Genomic DNA, 26,339 nt, shown 5'->3' on the forward strand with positions numbered 1-26,339 from the left:
ATCAGTGTGGATGTATTTGGACTTTTATTCTGTATATTAAAAGTCTACTGCGGAGTTTTTTACCGGCTGGCTTGATGCATTTGGGACAGAGGGGCCGTTTACCGGCTGGCTTGATGCATTTGGGACAGAGGGAATCGCGCCGCGGAGATCGGGAGGTACGTTAGCACACAGTAGCTGAAGCTAACTAGCAAGCAACAGTAGCATGAGCTTACTAGGCTATACAAATGAAATGGTCGAGCTCATTCATGTCAGTGCTTCGACACAGCCAGCAGATGGCGACAGAGACCATGAGTTCCCCACATGGGCTGGCTTGATGCATTTGGGACATTGTAAAAGGATGAGAACCTGAGAACCGTGTGGACTCAATCACAGGATCACAGAGCCAGAAATTGAAGTTTGGTTTTGTCCTTGTTTCTCCGCGGAGATCGGGAGGCTCCCACACAGTAGCTGAAGCTAAGGTAGAATCAGATCAGTATGGATGTATTTGGCCTTTTATTCTGTATATTAAAAGTCTAGTGCAGAGTTTTTAATGGCTGGCTTGATGCATTTGGGACAGACGGACTGCGCCGCGGAGATCGGGAGGTACGTTAGCACACAGTAGCTGAAGCTAACTGAAGCTAAGGTAGAATCAGATCAGTATGGATGTATCTGGCCTATTATTCTGTATATTAAAAGTCTAGTGCAGAGTTTTTAATGGCTGGCTTGATGCATTTGGGACAGACGGACGGCGCCGCGGAGATCGGGAGGTATGTGAGCTGGTTTCTCACACACAGTAGCTGAAGCTAACTGAAGCTAAGGTAGAATCAGATCAGTATGGATGTATTTGGCCTATTATTCTGTATATTAAAAGTCTAGTGCAGAGTTTTTAATGGCTGGCTTGATGCATTTGGGACAGACGGACGGCGCCGCGGAGATCGGGAGGTATGTTAGCTGGTTTCTCACACACAGTAGCTGAAGCTAACTGAAGCTAAGGTAGAATCAGATCAGTATGGATGTATTTGGCCTATTATTCTGTATATTAAAAGTCTAGTGCAGAGTTTTTAATGGCTGGCTTGATGCATTTGGGACAGACAGACGGCGCCGCGGAGATCGGGAGGTATGTTAGCTGGTTTCTCACACACAGTAGCTGAAGCTAACTGAAGCTAAGGTAGAATCAGATCAGTGTGGATGTATTTGGCCTATTATTCTGTATATTAAAAGTCTAGTGCAGAGTTTTTAATGGCTGGCTTGATGCATTTGGGACAGACGGACGGCGCCGCGGAGATAGGAGGAGATAGGAGGTACGTTAGCTGGTTTCTCACACACAGTAGCTGAAGCTAACTGAAGCTAAGGTACACACACAGAGTATGGTGGTTTCTGTGAGTCGGCCGACGCTTAACGGAGCTTCTCACGAGCTCAGTTTTTAAGCTAGAGCGGAGCTTTTTTTATTAACGGAAACTAGACATCCAGACGAATACGTAGGTACCAGCCATGTTATGCTAGCTCGCTGGGAAGCGGGTGTAAGATAGCTCCAAAGTCGGCGAAGTTTAGCTCTAGGATTGTGATGCGTTTAGGGTCCTTGGAAAGCTGGGAATCTGTAGGTTCGTTCGATACCAAACATGTTGTTGTGGCGTGATGAGAAAAGTATCCCAGTGCCTTTGAACGCAACTGGCTCTATTTACTGAGTCTTGTCTGTCAAATTTAAAAGGGGCCAGTGTTACAATTACCTAGGTATCTGGTTAGATGAAAAATTGTCTTTTAAACCCATGTCAATGAACTGTGTTACACACAGGTCTGTCTTGCAAACAAGATCTCGATCTCAATGGGACTTACCTGTTTAAATAAAGGAAATAAAAAAAATATTTTAGGACATTATTATTAAAACTCTTTGTGATCAGACACAGTTTGGACAAAATACAATTGGTTTAGATATTTACGGAGCGAAATGCTAACAATTGCAATGCTGCACCGCTTAGCAAAACTAGTGAACGCCAAGTCTAAGGGTAGGGGCAGTGCAAGGGCGGCAAGCACACTTTAAATTTTCTTTAGAAAATTTAGCCTTTTCTAGTTTTTATTAATGTTAATCAAGTGGGAGAAATATGCTGTCCTAGCGGCTGAGAGTGCACGTTTATAATTCTTAAAACTCTCAACCCAGGCAAGGCGAGAAATCTCTTGTTTTGTCATACGCCACCTGCGTTCAAGTTTTCTACAAATCTGTTTGAGTGCACGGGTGTCATCTGAAAACCATGGCGCTGATTTCATCCGAGTGCATTTTCTGGTTGTAAGAGGAGCGACAGAGTCAAGCGTTTTGAGCAAGGCACTATTCAGATTGTCTGTGATATAGAGAGTAATTTCTTTCTGGAGAGGTTTCATAACCTACAAGACATGTACTCCACGCATAAACTCCCTAACTTGAAAATCAAGGCACACCAACACAACAAAAATGCAGTCATTAAAGAAAATGGTTATGTAAAATAAATAATTGATAGGGCTCTGGAAACTGCATTCATCACTTATACACAAAAGGTAATGCCCAGGAGCCAAAGAGGAAAAGTGATGGCATCCTTTTGATGAGGGTCAACTTGAAGAAAATGTCCAATTAATATTACAGTTATCCTCTTTACTTTTTTTTTTTTTTAAATCAAGCAAACATCCTGTATGAAAATGTACTAACTGAAAGCGAAAGGACGGGGTGGGAGCCATGTTGGGGGCACAAAAAGGTCCACTATGTGAACAGATTTCCCCTGTCAAAAGAATGAATTTCGTACTGTAAGTGGAATATGTATGACATGCTTCAGTCCATTTCAAAACTTACAAAACTTACCTGCATCTGTGTCACCTCCTGAACGAGGCGCAAGCAGGCATTTCCAACCTGTGAACACATGAAAGTTTATGAAGCTCACCTTTGCTTACGGGCTCAGACTGAATTTCCCTCTTGTTGATGCCTATGTGGAGAGTAGTATCACAACATTATAAATTAAATTTAAAATGTGCTGAAATGGCAGACCTGCGGTCACTGGACAGTGATGATGTATAAAATGCAATCTTCACTACCTGCAGATGTTAAAACATGTGCTTTTACAAACCTAATACTGTCTGGTCGTCTGCGTTGCGCACCACATTTTTGGCGCTTGCTCTGCCTCACATTTCTGTGATATAACATGTTGCGCAACAGAAAGATGTTGGTCGACGGCAAAGCCATATTAAGGAAGTAATTGCATTTCCTCATTTGGGCAAAGAATTGTTCAACTACTCGTGTGTTGATTTGGCCAGACAGCGGAGGGACCACATCTCAGGACATTTTTAGGGTCTCTTGTATTATTTTCATGAAATGTGTCACTCAAAGCGTAGTGTTCTGATGAGCCTGTCTGTGGATGGGATTGTTCATCAGGTGGGTTCTTTTTCTCAGTCAACCATGTCAGGTTAACTTTGAGGCTGCCATCATTTGCCCTGTTAATGTTCTCTGTTGTTGGAGCCAACAGTCTTCCCTCATGTGGAGCGAAGGGAATGCTCTCTGGTGCCATTCAAGTTCATGTGCTTCGCCAGGCCGCTTGCAAAGTCATATATGACTATATAGGGAATGTGTTCCCATGAAAGCAAAAGATTGGCATAATCTCTTGGGCTTTCAGCCCTAAGGAGCACGTTCAAACTATATACAATGCCACAAGGACACAGTACTGCTGCCCAACCTCCTACAGAGAAAAAAAACAGAACAAAAAATTCCTAAGCTGCGTACAGCTGGAAGAACAAATTCGGAAAAAGATTGTAATACCCTAACCTGATTCACCCTATATATTTTTTTAAACATCTTGTCAAAAGAGTGTTGTGAATTCATCTCCTCTTTCAATCTGAGTACAAGGTCCATTCTTGAGCCTCCCGTGTCAAGGCCACACTCTTGACAGAGTTTTCTCAACCTCAACCTACATGAGAACTAACTAGTTTAGCCATCTCTCCTCTCTGAATTTACTTCATCTTATATGGATGTGATCATAACCTCCCACACATAACACATCTTTTCATTCAGGAGATGGTCCGCAGTGACTGTCAATTCAGCATCTTCTACAGGAGCCTTGGAGGTTTGGATTTTCTTAAACTCTGTGCTAAGCATAACTGTTCTTTCTGAAAAACATGTCTGATTTGGTGACATTGAGAACGTTCCCTATGGAATGTTCTGTCACTTGGGATGGGACGATATATCAAAATTCAATATATCGCAATACAAAAATGTGACAATCTGTTTCGTGGGGCAGAAAAATGTATCATGATATTAGCTCCATTTTATTCTGCTGCAGTAATCACAAATGAGACGGCTTGACCATCACAATTTCACAAGCTCTCAATCCAATTATTTGCACGTTGTAATAACATTTTTTTAATTGTTTACATTCCAGCAAGCCAATGCCATTGCTAGAAAGATCTGTAATCATACTTTGTTGTCAAATTAAACAACTGTCGAGTAGCTGAAAGGAGGTGGAGAAAAACTAAGTTACTTGTCCACAATCAAATTCTTCGTGAGCAGCTGATTATTTATAATAAGGCAATTAAGCATTCAAGACAATCACATTTTTCTAAACTGATAACCGACAACCGCAATAATCCAAAAGTGCTCTTTTCCACTATTGATCGTTTAATTAACCCTGTTTTTACTATGCCTAGAGATTTATCCTCCACATCAAAATGTGAAGAGTTTGCAGCCCACTTCAGAGATAAAATAGACACCATTAGATCAGGTTTATGCCAAGACAACACTGTACATTTTAATACACTAGAGCCATTGATTTTATATGAGGAAACACTGGAGGCATTTGTCCTGGTTGATACTGAGATGCTGGCTAAAGTTGTATCCCAACTGAAACTGTCAACCTGCTCTTTAGATCCAATTCCTGCATCCTTTTTTAAATCAGTTTTTAGTTCTATGGATGAGGACTTACTTAATATTGTGAACTATTCTCTTCAGATGGGTGTTTTCCCCACCGCTCTTAAAACCTCTATAGTTAAACCCCTTCTGAAGAAAATTAATTTAGACACTTCAGCTCTCAACAGTTATAGACCAGTATCCAATCTTCCATTTTTTTTTTTTTTTTTTTTTGTAAACTTTATTTTCAGATTTTCAGATATACAAAAATACCACAACAACAAACAGATTAACAAAACAGGAGACAGGACCTAAGAAACTTATGAGGAGAGGACAGGACCAAAATACAAGGTCCTACCAAATGAAAGAAAAATAATGTACAGCCGTTATCGTAAAGATAGCAAAAAAATTAAATAAATAAATAAGTACATCCAGTAAGTACCATATCTGTTGTTACCACCTTTAAGCCATAGTACAGTCACAGTATCATAAAATCATGACCGTGGTCATGCAAAGGATCAATCTTCCATTTTTAAGTAAAATTTTAGAGAAACTTGTTTTTAGTCAGCTAAATGATTTTATGAATTCACATAACATTCTTGAAAAATACCAATCTGGCTTTCGGGCCAACCATAGTACTAAGACGGCCCTAGTCAAGGTTGTAAACGACCTAAGGTCCAACCTGGACGCTAAAAAACTCTCTGTACTAGTTCTTCTTGATTTAAGTGCAGCCTTTGACACGGTCGATCACTCAATTCTTTTAGAAAGACTTTGCAGCTTGGTTGGCCTCTCTGGTACTGTTTTTAACTGGTTTAGATGTTACCTCACCGACAGAGAATTTCTTGTGACTATTAATGAACACTCATCTAAGAGGTACAAAATGACATGCAGTGTCCCTCAAGGTTCAATTTTAGGTCCTTAGGTACTTTTTAATCTTTACATGCTTCCGCTTGGGAGTGTCATCAGGAAGCATGGCATACATTTTAACAGCTATGCTGATGACACACAGCTCTATATTGCCGTGTCTCCTGATGACACAGAGCCAATCGATGCTCTTTTTAACTGTATTTTAGATATCAAATTATGGATGGCCCAGAATTTTCTACAGCTCAGCCAGGACAAAACTGAAGTTTTGGTTATTGATCCTGAGGCTCAGAGAGAGAAAATTGCAGTCACTGGATTTAAAACCCTGTCATCAGGTAAAAAAACTTAGGAGTTATTTTTGATTCAGACCTAAATTTTGAGCCGCATATTATTATATCCAAGACTGCATTTTATCATCTTAAGAACATTGCCAAAGTTCGGCCATTTCTCTCTCAAGCTAACACAGAGACATTAATGCACGCTTTTATCACCTCCAGGATCAACTACTGCAATGCTCTCCTCTCTGGTCTGCCCAAAAAGAAAATTGGTCAGTTACAATTAATACAAAACTCAGCTGCTCATGTATTGACCAGGACCAGAAGGAGAGCACACATTACACTAGTTTTAAAGTCTCTGCATTGGCTGCCTGTTAGTTTCAGAATTGATTTTAAGATCCTTTTACTGGTTTTTAAAGCTCTTAATAGCCTTGCACCCAACTATTTATCAGACCTTCTCTTAGCCTACGAACCAACCAGAACCCTCAGGTCTTCCGGCAGCGGCCTTTTAATCATTCCGAAAGTCAAAACAAAAACCCACGGTGAGGCATCTTTTAGTTTCTATGGTCCTCGCCTCTGGAACAGCCTGCCAGAAGACCTGAGGGCTGCTGAGGGTGTTGACATTTTTAAAAGCAAACTCAAGACCTACCTTTTTAGTCTAGCTTTTATATCTTAATCAGAACATTTTAGGATTTTATTTATTTTTATTTTTTATTTATTTAGTTATTTTTTAATGTTTTTACCCGTATCTTGTTATTATCTTGTTTTATTTGTTTTAATCTTGTCTCTGGTGTTTCCTTAGTTTTACTGTGTCCTACCAAGTTCTCATCTGTGAAGTGTCCTTAGTTTTATTGTGTCTTAACAAGTTTTAGTCTGTGAAGCACTTTGTTTGTATGAAAAGTGCTATACAAATAAAGTCCGATTGATTGATTGATTGATTGATTGATTGATTGATTGAGCTATTATTCATTACATCGTATTGTGGTTGTATTGAATCGTGACCCCCATATCTCGTATCGTATCGCGAGATAAGCATATTGTCCCGTCCCTAGTGGTCACCTGTGTATGACAGGGTATTACTTTGCTTTAGCAAATATATTTTTAATGTTAAGTAGCTGAAAACGTAAAGTACAGTGATGTAAATGTACGCTCACTGGCCAAAATAATTGGCCAAAACACCAGTTTTCTATAAAACATCACATTTTGTTAAGCAAAATCTGTACCCCCTGTTCTTAATCTGATTATCTATGCTGTTTTGTGACTTTCAATTCATGTGCAACTTTTAGATTATGGCTTGGTTTTTTGATGAGCATGACCATTAATCGTTATATCGTAATAATAAATCCAACACTTGCACGTGACATGAGTCACAAAACATTTCATGCTCAATGTCAATTTTTTTTTTTTAGCTCAGGTCTTCACTTCTCACTCACTGGAATCCATATGGAGCAGAGGTCCACTGCACAACTCCAGTCTTTGAGGACCAAAGTGTTTGCTAATTTGATTAGCTGGAGAATATACTCCCTTATTATTGGCAAAATATCAGCATTTGAGTGTTTGGTACAATTATGTTGAGTAATTTTTTTTGTGGACCCCTGTGAAAATTAGTACTTCGGTGTGTCTTCGGGTGTTATGACACACCCACTTTTCAACGTTCAAATCAAATTCCTCCCAACGTTATGTCCCGCCTGTCTTTCCTGTTTCACTCGGAAATACGTCACGATACGGAAGTTAGATACTCTCGACATGCCGTTTCATCTCGACTTTAAAGCTGGGGCAAATTTAATAAATTCAAATATTTTATTTAAAATATAGTTCTGCCAGCTCAATCTAGCTGTAAATAAAACATTTGCCAGCAATAATAGATTTTATCAGCATAGATTAGTCAAAACACATTGATTATGAGACGGAGGTTGGTCAAGATAGGTTCACTTTACACGGAGAGAGCGAGCTCTGGCTGCTTAGCATTGGCCAAATTTAATCAATTCCAAACCTTTTATGCAAAACAGTTCTGTTAGGTCAATGTAGTTGTAACTAAAACATTCGTCAGTGTAATGGAAGGTCACAGAATTAAAGTGTTTCATCTGTCTCCTCTGCGGTCAGTTCATGAAGCTGATAGTGATAGCCAAAGGTCTCAAATAAATATTCAGTCTTAGATTACAAATGATACACAAGTAATATGGAATAATGGAAAATAACGGTTACAAATGTTGCAGTAGCTAACGGCTGATCCTCAATCAAAAGTAAACATGTTTTCTATCATTCACAAACACAATATCATTATACAATACATGGTGATTTTAAATAGATTTATAGTGACTATGGGTAGACTACTATAGACTCACCTGGGGGATACAACCCCGGTGTGGCTTGTTTCCCCAGTGTTCAGCTATTTAACCTAGAAGCAACCATGGAAACCATAATAGACATTGAAACATTGAAATAACTCTAAATACATTTTACATTGAACTGGCACCAGTGCTTTAGGCAGGTTTCAGATTTGAATGTAACAGTGCAACACGCATCTGGTACACCAGCAAAAATAATATATTTTTTGTCACACATAGATTAGCTACCACAGTTGCAAAGCCATAACTACCTAACACCGGTTGACTGACCTGAATGTGGCTCCTTCCTGATGAACAGTCTTGTGCAGTGGGGAACATAACTGGCTTCCTTACACAACAAGTTTATTCATAATAATGAAATATCTACCAAATAATAGAAGTTCACCTGCAGGTGTAAAAATTAACAAAATGAATGACAAAAAAATATTTTTTAAGTGAAGAGTTAGCATTTCTCAAAAACCTCAAAAGTAAGGAAATTCAAGTTGTTCATCACCAATGCTAACTTCAGCCTGCTCTCATCAAGGTGTATCAGCACAGTTTGGACACAGTTATAACTATAGACCTCGTAAGTTGAATGACTCAGCCTTGCCCAAATATAAACTTATGCTTCCACAGCAAATTCTCTATGGGGAAAATGAATGGGGTTTTCACATGTCACTGTCTACATTTAATGCATGATTTTCAAAGGTTGACCATTTTTACCACACGTATATTTATCTCTAATGGCACTGGGTTCGTTGATTTCTGTAACCGTTTTTAAATCTAAGCAGTATTGTTGCTAGCAACAAGCTAAACACTTCGGCGCATATAATTTACGTCGCTCGCTGGCAGCAGGCTTCTACTCTTGAGTTTATGCATTGCTTAGCATGCTTTGTCTGAAAAAAACGTGTCTCTGACGAATAGCTGTCGATATTCATGTTTGGATATTCCATACCATAGAAATACAGGAGCACAATACTTGAGTTTTCATGGCGCTCACTGGCTGGAAATGCTATGGTCTCATCCTTCCAGGCCCATGAAGAGTGAAAGTAGCTACCCATTGTTGAAAGTTGCGCGGAAGTGGCAGCAAGACCTACACAGTCATGGTAGTATACGTTATATTGCGTTGTTTGCACTAATAAAGGAATAGTTCACCCAAAAATATCTACTGTGTCTGTAAAACTTCGGCAGCTGCCTCCTCTTCTTTAGTTGTCAGATTCCAGCTCAAACATGTACGGTCTTACATGTTCTGTCACAGAGTATTGTTCTTTGTTTGTTTGTTTGTTGTTGAAGCCAATAAGGAAGTGGCTGACAGCTGCAGTTCCTCTAATGTCCACTAGGTCAGCTCCAAAAAGACTCCAAATCCTGCCCAACTCCATTCAAGTCAATAATTTTTTTCGACAAGAGATTATGGTCTCAGTAGCTAATTTTACTTCTTCTAGTATATGTCCGTATGGCGATTTTCAAAATATTTGCATCATTAACGGGATATGAGTTGATTGACAGGTTGCCTGTCCAGTGATCAACAGGTCGCCGATTACGGACCAATAGCAGGCGGCGCTGCGGGAAACCCCCGGCTTCGCTCTGGCTGCTCCGGCTCCAAAAAATGTCAACATGGCGGCGCTCGTGAACCGTAACTTTTGGCTTCAAAACAGCCCTTCAGAAATGGGTGACGTCACACTCACTACGTCCATCTTTTTTTTACAGTCTATGGTCTGCACCCTCCCCCCTGAACCAGCTGATCAGGTGGTCAATCAGAGCAGCGCCTCATTATCATAGCATCCCCACCCACTCAGAACAGCGCATAGAGAAACTGGGAGGCTGGAGAGGCACCACAGAGGCTGGATTGGTGTGTTTTTTTGCAACAGAATTTAAAACCTTGTTTTAAAGACCACTGGGAAATGTTTTAAACTGCTAAAAAGAGCATAATATGGGACCTTTAATAAAACTTGATTTTACTTGATATGAAGTTTTTGTTATAAAAATGTGTTGTAACAACTTCGTACTTTGTATTTGTAACGTAATTCAGTTGACTTGTGCTTCGTTACTAGATAGAAGTCTTTGCTAGTATGAACTTGCCTGCTAATGTTACTAGAGCATTGTCAGAAAGCTAACGTTAACGTTACTGGGCAAAGGGTGTACAGCATTACAACTGTGTCTAAAATACAAATATATAAATTATCACTCATTTCACTACGTGGTGCAGGCTCTGTGTGTGTGTTTTCAGCTCGCCCACCACTGACAGTTGACAGGTGCACAGCATCAAATAAGTGTCAAATAATGAAATCATGACATCTAGCGGTGAACAGTAGACTCACACCTTAACATAAAAATTGGATAAAGCTGTTAATCCATGTTGTTATTTTATGGTTGGCTTTCATTATTTGATGTGAATATTCATTTTTTGATGCTTGGCTTTTCATTATTTCACATGAATATTCATTATTTGATTATGTGAGGAACTGTTAGGACTATATGAGAGGAGGACTAACTTACTTACTTACTTGTGACAGTGTCTTCCGCAAACAGTTATTTAATAGTCGTCCTGTCTTTCCCAATTCCAATCATCAGCCTCTTCAGGCTTCAGGCTTTTTTTTTTGCCTGCTTCAGAAAAAAAACTTCTACTTGCACTGGCAAACACATGATTTTAGTCATTTTGCTGCTGGTTTCAAATTAGTGGTCAAAAAGAACCTGGAAGTGCCTGATCTGCACTACATCAACACATCAAGAACATCAAGTATAGCACAGCCATACCTCCCAATCATGTAATTAGCCATATGCACCTGTGAACACCTGGTGAAATGACATAACATCACCCGGATATTGTAGTCCTTTAATGCTAGAGAAAGTCTGTGAAAACTACACATATAAAAACACAATATACCAAATACATTAGGGGGTTGGGACACAGTGTATAAAAAGACAGGAAAAAACGATTGAAAAGGTAAAAGATAATCGCTGGAGAGACACAGACAGGGAAGTAACAAAAGTCTTTTACAAGGCGTTTGGTTTATCGATGGTGTTTAGGCTCTCAGTGGAGATACTGCTGTAGAGTAAAACTCACACTGTGGGTAGTGAGGCGTAGCTCCTCCTATTATACTCCACTGCCCACAAGTAAAGAATATTCTAAAATCTTCCAAAGGTGAGATTTAAGCTGTCCACTGTACTTGGAAAGATGGCTTTGTTTAAATTAGGACACAGAAATAAATAATATACCACTTCTTTTAGCTCTCATGAATCCAGCTCTCCTATAGCAACACTTTTTTTTTTTCTTTTTTAAGAAATATGATGGACTTCTAATTTATCTTCAGGAGCTTCACTGGTGCTGCTTTAGGCTGTACTTTCCTCTTGGTGCACTAGAGGTCACCCTCCTCCCTTTTAACCACTAAGTCCAACATACAATAGAATAGATTCTTGGCATGGAGATTTGGCTGCATTATCTCACCAGCAGAAAGTGATAATCAATGAAGGCATGATTTGTTTGCAATATGCTGACTGCAGAAACAAATCAGCAGCTTTATCATTAAAATTTCAATTGCACATGCAGCCAAAACTAATGTTGGTCTGTGTTTGGGTTTAGGAATTGCCTACTACTGAACTGAACTAAATAAAACTACAATAATCTGAACTGAAACCATTCTTCTTCTTCTTCTTCTTCTTCTTCCTCTTCTTCTTCTTCTTCTTCTTCCTCTTCTTTAGTTTTTAAGGCAGCTGACATCCAGCGTAGGTGCATTACCGCTAAAACTAACCTTAACTTAAACTAAACTAAAAACAAAAATTTGAAAGGCTCCACTGCGCCGAGTGATTGACAGCTATTTAGACCTCACACGAGAGACGATGGGGAAAATAGTCCACTCAAGAGTCATATTTCCTATAGAGCCCGCCCCTTCATCCAACTGCGTCAAGCATGCCAGAGTTAGCCAGAATAATACCGAAAGTACGGCGATTTTACCTTCAAAATAAAGGCATAAAATTTGCCACATTAGAAAAAATTGAATAATTACGTGTTGGGGTTTATAAAATATTATTAAATAATATTCCTTGAATATATTGTTTTTTTGTTTTTTTCACTTTGGTGCTACTCAGCATGCGACGCAATTGTGTTTGTCAATAAGGGTTTTGTTTTTACGATGTTGACCGGAAGTGTCGTTTTATAATTCTGGCTAGCTTGACGTTTGTGATTCAGACTGACTCTCAGCATGGACTTAGTATAACCAGCTAATTACGCCGAAAAAGGATTTCTGTGTGAAGAAAAGAAATATGTAACAGTTTTTTTAATCACGGTTACGCGTTTGGAGAAGGGGAGATGTGCTTTAGAAATCCTGGAAGCTTTACTTGGCGTCACTTGGTGTGAAACAGAGGAAGGGAATGCATGGAGAAAAGGAGTGCACTCACTACTAGAAGTCAGTACTAGGAGGTAAGAAGACAAAAAACGACAAAAAATATTTTACCACTTATTTCCAGTCTGATAGTTACTGTAGCAAGACTTCGATAACAGCAGGCTTTTGCTCTTCCCTTTTATCTGTTTAATTTTTTATGTGGTGCAAGAATGTGTTACAACGTAGCAGCTACAAACAACACGAGTCTGAGTTTGGGAAAGTTCGTTTTACTCTAGTCAGTGATGTATTGGTCGATATAACTTACCAGTTTGATGCTACTTACTATGATGTATCCTAACGAAAATCATATAATATTTCTATAGGGACTTATAATGTCTCTGTTACTAAGTAGTGAGTTTATAATGGCCTTTCTGCTATTTTTTATATCCTATGTTATTACTATAATGCTCCCTATAGTATTCCTGTAGGAACTTAAAGTCTGTCTGGTGCAATAGTGACATATTTTTGTCGTTGTATTTTTATGCTATCATTATTCATTTTATGAAAGTACTTTTTTCACAAGGGTATACCATTAATTTGGTTCATAAATATTTATTTCAGGCTATAACAGTGGGTAATATCTATCACCTTAATAAAAAGGTGGGTAAACTGAGTTCAGGTGCTTCCGTGCTTACATGTGAAGCACAGCTACTGTAGTCTGGTGGAGTAGTCTGGCTTGTCTGTGATTTCTGTGGTATATAACCACTGGTTTGATAAGAGAATGGTGGGCAGCTAGACCTTTTACCTCTCACACAGGACGTTAACATGCAGTTAAAGCAGGGGAGTGCCTTTGACAATATCTGCCAACAAGGTGGATTTTGACCTCTTCGCCCCCCCAGTTGGATCCCAATATCTCAATTCCAGTAGAATGGGACAGACTGGCTGATCTCCTGTCAGGTTACTTCTTACAGCATGACATCACCCTCAGGGAGCAGCATACTAATAACAAAGTTGAACTTGCCTGAAATAGAACACAGTCCAACATGGCACCTCGCTCAAATTTCATATATAGAAACACAGTTGAACACGGCGCCACACTCAAATTTCATATTGTTTGTTTATTTCCACTCCACGCCAGAGGAAAACTTTAACTGAGGGAGACCGGAAATAGTGGTGGCAAGAGCAACGGAGACAGCTGAGGGAATATGAGGATTAAGATGGCGTTTGATTGAACACAAAGGTGCAGATATCCTCTGACAAGCTCAGCAAGCCTCCAAACCATTCACTGTGAAGAGCTGACCATGAGATGTTAGCATGGAGATGGAAACAAAAGCAATGAAAGGGAAATGGAGACGCTTCTCCACAAGGCAACCAATCACGTGACAGGTCAACTGTAGATGGTCACTGAGGGCTGTGTGCATGAAGAACTCAACTAGTTCTGCCAAAGCGTCCCTTTGTGCTTATGGACCTGCTGAAATTCGCTTCCACAGCAAGTATACAGCTGCTCTATTGGCAATGGAGACTAACTTGACATCCAGATTAGCATTATTTCACTGTAGCGCTGGCGGTCATGAACCAGAAAATGTATCCATGTCTTCATATCTAAGGAATACCGGCCATGGTTCTGTCAGCGTTTCAACAAAGTTGGTCTCGCCTTGATGATTTCATCAGGGAAATCTTGGCTCTCTGCTTGGTTCAAACACTAGGAGGGACCGTTGATTTTCAGAAATCTAAACATAGGATCTTAAAAAAGGCTTAGACTTAGGTGTAGGACTTTAAAAAAGAAGACTTACACTTAGGTTTAGGAGTTTAGGTTTTAAAAAAGAAGACTTAGACTTAGGTTTAGGACTTTAGGTTTTAAAAAAGAAGACTTAGACTTAGGTTTAGCACTGTACAGTGGGGCAGAACATTATATAAATACAACATTATATAATAGGCATTTGCTGGATGGTCTATGAGAATTGAACCCCTCACCCTGGCAGTGTTAGTGCCTTGCTCTACCTTGCATACATAGAACATGGTAGTAACACATACATGCAACACACATTGTTTGGGTTGTATATTTCTCTCTCTTTCTCTCTTGCTTGTTCTCTCTTACTAGCACGTGCATGTTAAACATTTTTTCCTCACTTACAGTGTTTCCGCTTTAGCATGAAATGAGTAGAGAGTGAACATTATTAACAGCCATGAAATAGTCATAACATACAAATTCCTGGGTACAAGTTCGGGACCCCACCCTCCCTTCCTCCTCCAAACACACCGAGCATCGGTGTCCTGTAGAAACACTGTCGCTGTGAAAATTCATCTTTTCGGAAAGTGAGAGAAACTGGTTTATGCCCACATCATTTTTAAAGGTAGGCAGTGTACTGATAACGAAGTTGAAACTTAATAGAAACACAGTCAAACGCATCACAGCTTTCGAATGTGTGTATACTTCCTGCGGCTTTGTATTGTGTTCGTTTATTCACAATCCACGCCAGTGGGGGTGCATGAAGATTAAAGATGTAACTGTAACATGGGGAGACCGGAAATGACAAAAACTCAGGCAACAACAGCAATGGCTGAAATGGGTGAAAGACCGACAAAGGTGGCTGAGGGAATCGGAGGATTTAGAAGCTGTTTGATCAGTCACCAGAGTTCCCACAGGCTTTGAGAATCCTTGAACGTTTGTGGATTAGAGAAAAAATGACAAGGCCTTTTAAAGTTTTTGAAAATCCATAGATAGCCTTGAAAGTCCTTGATTGTTTAAATTAAAACAGCTAGTCTCAGCTCTCTGGATCTCTCTCCATCCTATCAACGCTTCATATCTTGAGGAAAACCCTGTGATGGAGATTTGAGTTGACACAGCAGTAGGTGGTGAATTATTTCACCAGGTGGGGATTTCTTGACATGACAAGATCACGAGTAAACAATGAGGCCCCTCTGATGTCTAATTTTGACCAATGTCATGTCTTTCCCCACAAAAAAAAAAACATGCCAATTTTGAGTGAAAGTTATTGAAAAGTTCTTGAATTTGACGTCCAAGTGAATGTGGGAACCCTGAATCATCAAGGTGGATTTGACCATGAGATGTTAGCATGGAGATGGAAACAAAGGCAATGAACTGGAAAAGGAAATGGAGACATTTTTCCACTAGGCAACACAACCAAAGCCAATGCAGCGCTTCATTTTTTTTTTTTTTTGCAAATGAGTCCTTCTGTCCATATGAACATGATGAAATTTGTTTCCACAGCAAGTATAGCATGGCCTTAAAGGGATGGTTTGGTTTTTGGGGAATTTAGCTATTTTTCCTACTCACCCAGACAAACTCGTGGATGCCTTTTTTATATCTCTGCATGTAGTTTGAAGGAATGGGAATGGTTAGCATAGCTCAATTGCTGGAAGTCTACAGGATTGAAGTAGCAGCTGCTTTCAAAAGTAGGGAAATAGACCTGCTCAGTATATTCAGGCTCAAATAAATATGAAACATACTGGTCTTCCTCAAAGACTGACATGATTAGCCTATGCTAACTTTTGATCGCAAAGACCGATGGCTACATGGCTAATTCGTTTAAGACAACTGGGAGCTGGGAAGCTTACCACTTGGAATTTCGTACTTCCCACCTCAGAGCATTCAAGTTGCTGAGATGGGAACCATGGAAGTATTATATTTGCGGGAACCTGAGCTCAGAGAAGAGTCCTGAGTTTCTACCAAGGAATTACAAGGTGGAGGGCCGCTCAAATGGATTTTTCCTGTTCGGAAGCGCAGTTCCCAGTTGTCTTTAACGTACCAGAAGTCCGGCCCGGAATGAGAAAGTTGATATAATGTATAATAATATAATAATAATAATCTAAAAGGTCTATTGAGAGGAACCGCTACTTGATCCCCTAGACTTCCAGCAATTGAGCTAAGCTAACTGTTCCCATACCTTCAAACTGCATGCAGAGACATAAAAAAGGCATCCACAAGTTTGTCTGACTCTGGGTAAATAGGAAAAATAGATAAATTCCCCAAAAACCAAACTGTCCCTTTAAGTGTCCTGATGCGAGAGAGAGAGAGAGAGAGAGAGAGAGAGATGCTGGAAATCTGCTTCTTTTCTGCCCAGCTGTTTCCTTTTCTCTCTCTCTCTCTCTCTCTCTCTCTCTCTCTCTCTCTCTCTCTCTGTGGTTTTGCTGCTTTGTCAGCCTGGTCATAATTCCAATCATACCAGCTTTTCCTGTTTCAAAGGCTTGGAAAGAGAGAGAAGATGTTTGCTATTCATACTAGCCACTCAGCAAACCAGCCAGCCAGAGATTTAACCAGACAACAGGCAGTCAGCCAATTAGTCGATCAGTTAGTTCAATAGTTTCAGGGAGCCAATCGTCCAGCTGGCTAATCAGTCATAGCCAACAGTCACTCTGTCATTCAGATAAGCACCCACTGTCACATCCATGTATAAGTGGTTGTATGAACATATGACCATACATTAGAATTTCATACGTGACGCTTCTAACATATACAGTGTGTCTGCATTGTGACTGTATGACCATTAGTTGGTACATTAGAATATCATAAGTATTGTTTCTAACGTAGAATTCTTCATTGTGGTTGTATGACCATTAGTTGGTACATTAGAATACTGCAAAGTGCAATTTCTTTGTTTTTGCATGAAATATGGCCATTATTAGCTGACATCTAAAGATACTAATCATTCTTGAAAGACCCTTTCCATTTTTGGGGGGTGAATGTTTTTGTTGTTGTTGTTGTTGTTGTAGTTTTATAACCAGGATGCTGACTTATTCACCTCATTCCAGCTGATGGAAATGCACCAAATTAGCATTTCACTTTTTGCAACATTTCAAAAACGTGTTTAAAATTCGCTTGACAGTTGGATGGAAACGGATGCTTGGTTGACTATGAGGCCAAAGAAGGGACTGTGAGCTTTTGCTTGGCTACTATATTGTTAAACTGTGTGAAGGACTGAGTTAGGACAAAAATCCACACAGCCTGATTTTCAGGATGTGTGTGATCGTTTCAGGATCCAGCGTTAAAAGGAAAAGGGAATGTGAAAAAGGGAGAGAACTATGTTTAGAGAGAAAGAAAGAACTGTGGTTAGGACAGAACACATTTCCTGTACCGAAGAACAATAACACCAGGACCACCAGACATGTAGACAGAGAGAGAGATTGGGAGGGGGAGATGGACAGGCAACGGTGAAAACATGGAAGTTGTCAAACACATTTATTTATAGCTCTCTCTCTCTTATCTCACGTCTCTTGGTCTCTTTGTAAGGCAGAAACACACACCGACATGTACGTACACACACCCTCTATTCTCCTGTCTTTCTCTTCCTCCTAATTCTGTCTGTCTGTGTCTCTCTCTCTCTCTCTCTCTCTCTCTCTCTCTCTCTCTCTCTCTCTCTCTCACACACACACACACACACACACACACTCACACACAGCAATAAGCAGTGGTATGCGGGGGCTAACCAATGTTGGATGTTTTAGTGTTGAGTCATGCTCTCTCTGTCTCTCTCTGCTACCATTTCTTCTGTGTTGTGTGTACTTTCTTGATTTGTAACGTTACTTCTTGTTGATCCACTGGGGGCTTAAAGCTGTGCAACTTTTTGACATTAAAATGGCAAATACACAACACATTATCAATCTGTGTGTGTCTGTGACCCTGTGTGTTCATGCCTAAATCCCCCCTTTTGCCTGAAATTGGCTTTTCAATGATGTCGGGACGTTTTGGGGTGTATACCATTTGCTGTAGGCGGGTCGGGTGTGGTCAACAGTGAGCTGGTTGTGGCTATCAAGGTGAGACTAGCGACCACAGAGCAGGGAAGTCATAACAACAACAACAACAACAACAATGGAGGACAGCAGTAAGAAAAGAAAGAACAGCAAAGCTAAACATACAGCAGACAAGACCCATTCAAAAACACTGAACATCATTGCAGGGTTTCCGCCAACATGGCTGGTAAGATAGGAGAACATTTACTGGACACATGTTTTAAATAGGCTAGAATACATTTAAATAGGAATAAACAATACAAACCGAATGTAATGATCCAACAAATGCATTTTATTTACAGTCGAGTCAACAGAAAAAAATATTTTTTGCATTCCTGTTGGCTGTAAGCGATCTGATGGAAGAGTCTTGCTGCCTTCATGTCCTCCTCATAAGCTCGTACTTCTGAGTTTGACAGTTGTAAATGCAACTCATTGTGTATTCAAGATATAACTAAACGGACCCTGAAACAAAAGTAGCTTTTTTCTGACTATTTTAGAAACCAAGTTGTACAGAGCTACTTTGTGCTGCAATGACAATTATGGAAAATATTTGCATCAGTTTTGTATTTGATATTTTAATAAGTTTATTGGCTAAAAGTTGTATATGTAGGACACCTAAAATTTCAACAGAGTGAGAATATCATATCTTGGCATCTTGGCCATCGTGTAAATGTAAAATGCGACTTTGTATTTATCACTTTATTGGGTCTTTCAAGCACGCTCTACTCCTAATTAAAGTATTTCCGATAGCATTTGAAGGCAGTATTGGCTTGGTACTGTAGTGACTGTGTGGCGGATTGGCAGTGTAGAACAAGTGCAGAAAATCTAAGAGATAATGAGGTAAATATTGGACCCACAGTGCAATCGTTTGGCTTCAGAACACTTGGATTATGCTGCACAAGCTGTTTGGAGTAATTTTATGATTTTTTTGCCCTTTTTGGAACTCTAAGATATCTTTACACAGAGATTCTATCTCGGCATAAATCCAAAAATAAAATGTTATTAGTTGTAATATATGTTTATTATATATTTTTCTTACCTAAAATAAAGAGGCTCAAGTTCTAGCAGCAGCGTTAATCAGGTGTTGAGTTTTTCTTTTTAATTTGCAGCCTAATAGTTTTGTTTAAATAAAATAAATTAAACAAAATAAAACAAAAATAATTACTTGGATACTTAAACTTTAGATTTTCAAGTAGAAAGATATATTCACGACTTAACTGCATGCTACCACATAAATAAATAAAAATGGCTGACGTGTAAAGAGAACAGAACCCCTGCTGCTGGGATGGACCTCAGCTCAAATAAAAGGTGATAACATGAACTCAAATCCAAGGCAGATGGCAGAATATTCATATGACTCACAAAATTTACAATGAGGGATCTTCATATAGGAATGGACCAAAACAATCTTTCTGTCAGTGGGGTTTTTTGAAAACTGCCTACCTTGTTCTAGAAAAGAAGGAAAAGATAAAATAAACCTACCACTGTAAATACAGCGTGGCACTGGCACCCACTCCTTACCCAGTGTAACCAAACAATCATCATACCTGCATAAATGCAGCCAGTGGGGGGTGAAGAATTACCCGGCCCAAGTTCTAAATAACAAAGAATGCCCAAGGGGAAATGATGAGTGCAACACACAGCTGACAGTCAGTGATCAGAAAATGGGGAACCTAACAATCACGACAGGATACATAATACATCATGTATGAGTTATATCCCACTTAGGTTACAAAACCACCTCTGTTTGAGCACGATGCCATGCACAGCTAAGTCCAGTACCTCACCATTCACATGTGTAAATGGTGTTAATTTGTCTGATTTCAAGGTTATTAGTTTTAGTTTAAGTCGACCTAGTTAAAAAGACACAACTGTTTATACAACGTTCTGAATCTGTTGACTAATAGTTAGGCTTCTTTCTAGAGCCACCATTTTGCATCGACCTTCAACATCGTCACCCTAACCCTATCAATCATTCAAGAGGCAGAGAAGCCAATTTCTCCACCGGCAGTAGCCTCAATAGACCAGAATGCAATGCAGCCACAAGACGTGTTTTGAGTAAGGGGCGTGAAAAACTTGCTCTCTGGTTCTTACTATGTTATCTTTATTGCTCTCTCCACAACTGATTGGAACAAGTTCATGCCCCTTCTTGGGAGGTTGCAGTCACAAGAGCAAATGTAAATGAACTGGATATAGGTTGAATCACTATTGTATGGTGTCAATAGTCCATAGAGAGTCGTAAAACGGACATTTATTGATATGAAAAAGCTGGAGATTATTCAGTTAGCTAGTTATTGAGGGAGGAGAGAGAATGCATTCACTTGCCCTGTCAGATTTTGCCCAGCGATTCGTTGTAGGCTTGACAATGTGTTCCTCTGTTCTGCTCTGTCGCTGAGTTAATATGCTAAGTATTGTACTCTGCTCTGCTAGGAGACAACAGGACTCTAGTAGGAGTCCTGTATGGGAACGCATTACAGTAATATTACTTTAACCAGTAATGAGAAGGGTTATGAATTAGTATTTCAATTTCAGTAAAGATGTTACAGTTACCAATCAACAGACTACGAGTTTTGCTGTCCTCCGCAATAAATATCGCATTTAACTTGAGTTATCCAAAAACTATATTCCACCACCATTCCTCAATTCCTTTGCCTCACACTGAGCTGCTTAGATTGGAAAAGGCAAAAAAGTTGATTTTCTCTGGGTGGAAGTATTCCCACTACTTTGATGAGAAATGGTAGAAAAGACGACTTTCCCTTGGTGGACCAATTCCCACTACTTTGATAAGAAATGGTATAGAAAGTTGTATCTCTGACATCCTTTTGCATTCTGTTCTCTATTCAGAGTCCTGTCGAGTCATGAGCAGGAAGCTGCCTAGACAGCTGAGCATCAGAGAGAGAGAGCGAGATGTTGGTTAACGGGGTGATTTCAACAAATCTGTTCTGCCGATGACGAGCAACACCAGACTCTCTGAATCGCTTGACAAAATCTGGAGCCAGGCTAGAATATAAGAAGAAGAATATATATATTTTTTTTCTTCTGGTTCCTTCTCTCAAGATAAATCCATCGTATATATATACTAGTTTTTCTGACAATTGAATGTTATGTAAAACCTATTTTTTTCTATTTCTCCTGCGACCCAATCTCAATCAAATTCTGTCTATATGTATTTCCTACAGCTATCATGTGATATCACCTAATTCCTTAACGCTTGATGCTAGAGCAAATGCCAGATACATATTTGGGATTAACCCCGAGGTGTGACAGACCGCATTTGATTGTGCTCCATAGCACCACCTTCAGGCCAACCTTAGCAATAAATAGAATTTCTCCAACAAACTTGAGTCAGTCAAGTTTTACACCACGTTTTGCACACAACATGATAGAGCTGCATACATCATGCCTCAGATTTCACAGATCGGCTTTCATCAAGGCCAACTGTTTGGCCAGGATCAGCCAGATGGCGGACAGCCAATCACAATCAGCCAGATGGTGGTGCTGCAATGTGTAACTTTACATTTTGTAGCCAGTAACTCTTTTTTCCCTCAGATTCCATGGCTCAACAGAAATCAATTGCACATACTTGTTTTCATTCAGCCTTAACGGTTTTCCAAGAAAACCTGTAATGGTACCTGCCTTAACCTGTCTTAAGGTGCTGCTAACCCACCTAAAGCAATTTCATTAGTCTGGCTTTCAATGGAGAGTTTGTGTCCCATGATAGCCTAAATCCTGTTTCCAAGGCTTTTCCACCCTTACGAGAGTAATATACATATCGGCAGCTTCATTCCAAAAATATTGGTATTTATTGGCCTTCAAAAACTCATATTGGTTGAACTCTGAATTACGAGTCCCCATCCCACTGAAGGCAATTTTGCCTATCTATGTTGTCTCAAAATGCTGCTTATGTATCATTGCCCCCTGAACTGTGACACACTGGGCAACGTGCAAGGGCAATATTGCTTCACAGATGCCTCAGCACTTGACATTGATTACATACATTTCTTATGTCCAAGAATACTAATACTAATCCTAATAATATATTACTCATTAGTCGTTATATTACTCATTTCAAAAGTAATATTATTACTTTACTTATTCCTTGGGAGCAGTAATTTGTTACACTCTGCTACACTGGCTGCATTGTTGTGTCCAATGGCAGCAAGCAGCAAGATTCGTCTAGATACAATTCCTGATGACTGACGCAAGGATTCGTTCCATTTTGTGAATGGGAAAAATGAACAAAGCAACAACACGCTGTTTCTAGTGGCATACCATAAAATTATTTGGCATATAGCCTACATGTAAATCCTAAGAAATGTTTAAATTCAAATAGACTGTTTCTTGTGATTTGGTTAATCGCTGTTATGTTTCACAGCCTTCGATGGAAATGTTGACATTTTGATTGTTAGGGGGAATAGCTTTTTCTCTTAACCAGACTCTCTTCACACTGGGGATAAATGTGTGTCTTTCTGCCCGCATTTCACTTCCTTTTGCTGAAAAAAAAGCTGTTTGCTGGGTATGTCAGTGCTTTGTCTGCTGTTTAGAAATGTAAGATTGTTTGCTCTCATTCCCAGCCATCGAAAGTTTGTTTAATGTTTGCCATTTTAGCTCCACAATCCTGCTCTGTGATGGTATGGTACAAATGAAGTGTTTTGTCATTAGTGTGCTTGCCGTAGGCAGAGCACACTCTTACTATCTTGCATACTTATTATTCTTTTTATTCTTATTCTTCTTATGGACAAAAGTTTAGGATGCATCTCCTCCTACAGTTTTTACAGTACATAGACATATTAGACATCAAAATGTGCGGCTCATTGAGGAATCGTGTGCTATTACTTTTCTAAGAGATCCATCATAAGCTCTTTGAGATATGAATGATTAAATGGCATTTTTAGACGCAATACACACCCATTGTAAAAGGATGAGAACCTGAGAACCGTGTGGACTCAATCACAGGATCACAGAGCCAGAAATTGAAGTTTGGTTTTGTCCTTGTTTCTCCGCGGAGATCGGGAGGCTCCAACACAGTAGCTGAAGCTAAGGTAGAATCAGATCAGTATGGATGTATTTGGCCTTTTATTCTGTATATTAAAAGTCTACAGCAGGCTGGCTTGATGCATTTGGGACAGACGGACCGCGCTGCGGAGATCGGGAGGTACGTTAGCACACAGTAGCTGAATCTAACTGAAGCTAAGGTACACACACAGAGTATCGTGGTTTCTGCGCGTCGGCCGACGCTTAACGGAGCTTCTCACGAGCTCAGTTTTTAAGCTAGAGCGGAGCTTTTTTTATTAGCGGAAACTAGACATCCAGATGAATACGTAGGTACCAGCCATGTTATGTAACATAGCTCCAAAGTCGGCGAAGTTTTTGACAAAGGTAAATGGGCATGACTATTTTCAAACGGGTCCCTTGACCTCTCACATCAAGATATCTGAATGGCTCATTAGAACCGCAAGAGTCTTAGCTTTACAGCCATATCTGACATATGTCAGCTACATAGGGTATATGAGCTCCAGGGTACTAAAGACACAGTGTTCTGCATGCAGTGAAAAGATGTTATTCTCGCCTTTTTTTCTTTCCCTATTTCTGCACACTGTGGTACCTAAACAGTCATGGAATTGTAGAAATTGGGTATGGCTACAAAGCTGAGACTCTTGTGAATCCAAAGAGCCCAATTGCATTCATGTGTGATTAAATATGGCCTCATAGTAACCATTTCAATGTGATGACAGCATTTTTTATAACTTGACCTTACTGTATAAAATGACATGAAATGAAATGGTCGAGCTCATTCATGTCAGTGCTTCGACACAGCCAGCAGATGGCGACAGAGACCATGAGTTCCCCACATGGGCTTTCTGTCAGCCTCGGCACCGACTTTGTGATGCGTTTAGGATCCTTGGAAAGCTGGGAATCTGTAGGTTCGTTCGATACCAAACATGTTGCTGTGCAGTGATGAGAAAAGTTTCCCAGTGCCTTTGAACGCAACTGGCTCTGTTTACTGAGTCTAGTCTGTCAAAATGCTAACAATTGCAATGCTGCACCGCTTAGCAAAGCTAGTGAACGCCAAGTCTAAGGGCAGGGGCATTGCAAGGGCGGCAAGCACACTTAAATTTTCTTTAGAAAATTTAGCCTTTTCTAGTTTTTTCATAATGTCTCACCGTGGTAATGTTATGGAGAGCATTGTTACATTTTTGTAGCCGAGAAGAGTGAGCAGCGCAGTGCCATTCTTGCCACTGGCTTTGTCGGCAATTATCTGTAATTGTGGGGACTATTTCATGGACCATGGGGCTGCTGTCAGATGCTTTCAGCGATTAGTCACATCCCACAGGGACTTGTGTGTGTGTGTAACTCTGTTTGCAGCAGTAATTGCGTGGCATATCACCATCTACTGTAAACACTCCTTCTGGAAGTACAAAGGCTGTTTTGGCTGAATGGCTAGATCTCTCTATCCATTTTTCTTCTCTCTCTCTAAAACACTTAAACACTGTTAAAAACTGTTACTGACAATTAGGGCCGTTGGTTTCCCCCAAAAATCAAATTTGACTGAAATGAGTCAACTGTGACATTATTTTTTACAGTCTACGGTCCCAACATAACAAAAGCACAAATATGTATTCAAAAGATGAAAAACTGTCCACCACTAGGACCAATGCACCATTATTCCTCACCACTGATTTAGTAATCCATTCCACATTATCTGCAGCCACTGGTATTGATCAGTCTCAGACAGGCACATGGCACACACACAGGAGAGACTGTGTGTGTCCAATCAATATTAGTTTTTCCTCTTAACTGCCCTCTATTTACATAGTGTGTGCTGGATGTCTCGCTGTATAGAATGGATGAATTTCAGAGGGGAAAAATAACTTAACAGCAGTTATTGGCAGCAGTTGTTCGTGCACCGATCTTGCTCAGTCTGACCATGCTGAATAAGTGCTGAGTAAAGAGGAAAACAAATATTGATTCTGCACAGTGTCTCCTTTCTGTACAATAGACCTTGTTATGAGTCGGACGGCACCAGCGATAGCCGGCTTCCTAGAGATGATAAGACCGTTCTTTTCTCTCATCAACAGTCTTCGTGTTTTACTCTTATTTGAACCTTTATTTACCCAGGAAAGCTTGACTGAGCACATATGGCCTTTTTCATCACCACCCTGCTTCACATTCACACAGGTCCACACATTCACAACCACAGTCTTCTACTCTTGGATTAAGCCACTCCACTGGTGCAGTTGGGGTTTTAGTGGCACCACAGCAGTAGCTGTTGAGTGAGGGGAAGGTGTTAGTCATTCTCTTGTCTGTATTCTAGTTATTATGGCTAAGATTGTACATTATGTTGAACAAGAACAGGCTAATGACGGCATATAATGGGTAGAGATGGGATCTTTTTACAGTATGACAGCATTATTTCCTTTGGCCGGCGCTCTTTTTCAGGTAAGAGACGGCAATACCACCGCGTCGTTTTACGACCCTAGGTTTAGGATTGTCGCTGAACAGGGATTGTTCAGCTTTGTGAATGTGACAGATAAGAGATTAAGTGCTTCCTACAGTGCTAATGATATCTTTTCTCCTCTCCTGTCTGTAGAAGATGTTAGATAACAGAGGGTTTACAGCATGTCCCCTGTGGTAGCACACTGGGGCAGAACGTCGTATAAGAACAGCATTATATAGTATGGTTGGTTGACAGCTTTATCCAAAGTACTTTATACTACTGTGATTGTATAGATTTCTAGAATGGGTGGCCCCAGTGGGAACTGAACCCCTATCCCTGGCAGTGTTGGTGCCTCGCTCTACCCATTGAGCTACACATTGAATTGAACTCCTAACACTAGCTGCTGTTACATGAGCCATATTTTTTCATTCTGAGTGAAATCATTTTGATTGACGATTCCCCCACAAGTGTTTACATGAGTGCTAAATAAAAGGATTGCATGGGTGCTTTACATGCTCCACAGTATGTAAT

At 40.0% G+C, this 26,339-nt stretch overlaps 1 protein-coding gene across 1 annotated transcript in view; it reads left to right on the forward strand.

Annotated features, from left to right (window-relative positions):
• LOC139927818 (A-kinase anchor protein 13) overlaps positions 1 to 26,339 on the forward strand; it is a gene marked incomplete at its 3' end in the record, with an annotated part of 72,366 nt that overhangs the window by 8,375 nt on the left and 37,652 nt on the right. The window contains exon 2 of the mRNA XM_078283289.1: positions 12,510 to 12,717. The remainder of the gene's footprint in view (positions 1 to 12,509; positions 12,718 to 26,339) is intronic.

This window comes from Centroberyx gerrardi, chromosome 4 (assembly GCF_048128805.1).
Source record: "Centroberyx gerrardi isolate f3 chromosome 4, fCenGer3.hap1.cur.20231027, whole genome shotgun sequence".
Lineage (NCBI taxonomy): Eukaryota > Metazoa > Chordata > Actinopteri > Beryciformes > Berycidae > Centroberyx > Centroberyx gerrardi.